Below are 3,606 nucleotides of genomic sequence, written 5' to 3'. Positions count from 1 at the left end.
ATTCCAAATAGTTTGAATTTTGTTCACTCCTGAGTAGTGATTTTCTTTGAATCCACTTTATCAAGGTGCTAATTTGGCAGCCTTTAAGAACACGAGCAATCTACAGGGTTGTTCATTGCTAGGGGATTATCTACGGGATAAGAGCAGGAACGAAAGCACGAGCACTAGGTGCTATTAACAAATGTAATATAAAGCATCGAGTGCTGGGTCAGAGTTAATGCTGACTGACCTTCTACTAACAAGAATGTGACTAATGGTCTGTATTTGTGCTGAAGTTGCTTTAGCAGCTGTGAAAAGGGGCTACCTTCTGCAAATATTTACGTGTCTCTCATTAATAGGCAGTAGAAGTGGCGGGCACAAAATCTTGCCCAGCTTTTAGAATACTATCCTCTGACAACCACTACTGCAAGAACTACCCTGGAAATGAGCACTACTGGTTCAGAAATTAAGATGCCAGCCAATGCGACTGAGACTAGAATCTCTGCGACACATTCATGGTGTGTGAGCTGTTCGTGAGTCCAGCTCCCTAGAGGAGTGTTGGTTCTATATTTAACTTGCATATAGCTTACTATGAGGGTTGGAGGGAAAGATTGTTTTAACAAATCTGCTTCACTTCTGTCTCTTTTCTCTCCTTAATTATAACACTCCTGTTTTATTCTCTCCTCCACCTTCTTTTTCTGTGTCAAGATTGAAACTAGGCATAACCCGGTGCAACTGTTGGATGGCTCTAGCTGGAAGAGCAATGTGTGCCCAGTCCTGGGTGTCTCCAAGTCACAAACACAGCAAATGTATTTTTATTTATTGAACCTTTCCATCGGGATAGCACTCAGAAAAAAAATCCTGTGCCTTTCCAAAGAAGAAATAAATCAGGCTGGAAAAAAAATGAGGGGAAAAAAAAAAAAAAAAAAAAGCCTGGGGAAAAAAAACCCTAAAAAAAAAATCGAAACTGCTCGAGGGAAATGGCTGAGTGCACGCTCATTAATAGAAACAGGAATATAAAACCAGACAAATGAAAAAATAGTGCCTGACACAAGAGGGCAGTCCTTCACTTTTCAGTGTACTGCATTATATCACCACTGGGAACCCCTTGCTAGGAGACGAGCTCTTGCAAAGAGGTGAGGGCACTTCTGAGGCACGGTTTTGCACAGTTCTTCAGAGATTACTCTGCAGTACAAGGGCTGAACTTGCCTGAGGAGGACGGGGGAATAATCACAAGGGTTTGACTTCCCTTCATGCTTTTGCTTGCACAACACTTCTGTTTTGTGAGCAGTACCAGACAGACTACCTGCCAAACTACAAGGAGATCTGTTTCCACTTGGTTATGGGGGATGATAGTTCCTACTGCAAGACCCCAGTTAAAACCCTAAATGCCCGTGGAGTGCTCACAAATCTATTTTCTGTTGTTATTTTCTGGCTGTGTGAAAGAGCCTATGATGGGGAGATGTAGTACTGGAGAAGCTGGTGCTTACATTACCGTCAGCAGCTTGCAGTCCTGTCTCCTCTCACACACACATGCACTCATCATGAGCACTTGTGCTCAGAAAGAAAATGCAGACTTGGAAGTAAATTGCCTCAATAATTCATAGGTTTTATAGCCCAGAGCAAATTATACCTTGTCTCTGTCATGAAATTCAGGTCGCAAATCCCTTTATAGCCAAGCTTGTTAACAATGTAAGTAAAGTGGTACATCTATAATGGCTTTTATAATCGATGCATTATAATCTTTGGAGAGTATTAAGTGGTAAACCTGCAGCATCCAGAGAGAAGCATCAATAGGGTCTGAATACAGTAAGCGGCAGAGAAAAACCATTTCCTTTTCTGCCTCGCAGTTGCCTTTGTCTGCCTTGCTGCCCCCAGATAGCTAAGGTTTGGTATGGTTGTTTTCTGACTGCATTTCAGATTTATCAGATGTGGTTTTTGAGGGAAAAGAATCACTGTCATTGCCAGTATTGATGAGTGGGATACTTAGACATGTGCAAAACCTTCTTACTTATGGAATAAAATAGCTCTCACAGAATCTCTCTCCAGATTCTTGCTCTTAGCTGTCTCCTAGATCTGCTTCTAATCATCTTTACCTGTTGGAACTATTTTTGCTTAGGGAGACATTTACTAATTTTGCTGCAAATAGCAGAGGTTCCTTCCTTTGCCCACAACTAAAATTCAAACTGTGAGTGAAGACTTTGAAGCATATTCAGAGCAGACCATGAAAACAAAGTATCACAGGGGAATTGTGCTCAATAAAAGTGGAGAAGACAATAAATGTTTTATGAAATATTACATCCTAAGGTTAAATCCAATGCACAAAAAAGCTTAGGTGCAAAACCACATTACTGAGAAAACATTTTGTTCTGGTCAGTCAAAATTAAGAATATAAAATGACACAGCTCTTTTTATCTTACTGGGGGGGAAAGGGGCTGTAGGAAAGAATGCATACTTTCAAAGATACTTCACATCTTTTTAGAATAACAAAGCTCACTTTGGGCACTTGGAGAAAGAGGAAAATCAATTTTTGCTTCAAAGTTAGAAATGCCTGAACCTGCATTAAAGTGCTTAATTTTTACTCACTTTTTGACCCTGTTTTCCCAAGGAGCTCAAAAAGGAAACAAAAAATAAGAACTTGATGTTGAGTTCTGTGGGCATTGTTTTTTCTCCTTCCATGCTAACAGTTTACGGCATAAGCCACTTCCTTCCCACAAGTAAGGAAGCGTAGTCTGAGGTCAAAGTAGTGACCTGGGAACCCCAGCTCAGCTTCTTATTCTGCCACAGACTTCCCATATGGCACTGGTAAGTCACTTAGTTTCTGCTGGCTGCTGTCCTGACCTGTGAAACAGGGACCGTAGCACCATCTTAACACGCAAAGAATTTTGAGGATGAATACATTGAGCGTGGGCTGCACTGTCATAATGAAATACAGATACACAGTCAGAGCATGATTAACTTGTGTGGGACATGAAGCTCAGGAAAAAACCTCCTTGTTCCCTCCCCCTCTTAATGGAGGGAATGTAGAGAAGAAACTCAGGCAAAACAAACAGTGTGAGATTTGGAAATAAATAGCCTCTGGACTTCAGGTGCCTAATCCAGTCATCGTTACAACACTCCTAACTAGAGGAAGAAGCAGAGGGGTGAGAAATTTAAAAGACAGGCCCAGGACTGGTGTGAGACGCCTGATGAGATGATGGTAGGAGTCTTGTAACAGAAGCTTATCTTGCAAGGTTGCTGACCTGTTGGGGATCAAATGTCCTTCGAGATACCACCTCAGATGTAAACATGAAAAAGAATGCTACTTCTTTGTCAGTTTGTACAAGCACTTAATTTTTATAACTTTGGTTTTACTGTTGCTGATACTCAGCCTTTATTCTGTAATCTTTTAGTCTAGTTTGGAAGTCTCTGTAGTCTGCTTTCCACCCTCCCCACGCTTATCAGATCAGCCTAGGCAAGAAGCTTTGTTCAGCTCTGTGGGACAAGAAATATCACATAGGTAGTCCTTTTTACCCCTGAACAGTGCTTCCCAAGCTGCTGCACCTCCTGTCAAAAGGCAGTTGGGTCCTTTAGACACCGGTGTTCTGTGAAGAAGGTAGAAGGAAGCCGCTCTGCACTGCTCAGAAA

Source organism: Pterocles gutturalis, unplaced genomic scaffold (genome assembly GCF_000699245.1).
Source record: "Pterocles gutturalis isolate BGI_N339 unplaced genomic scaffold, ASM69924v1 scaffold49640, whole genome shotgun sequence".
Lineage (NCBI taxonomy): Eukaryota > Metazoa > Chordata > Aves > Pterocliformes > Pteroclidae > Pterocles > Pterocles gutturalis.
Note: the sequence above shows the minus strand (reverse complement) of the source record.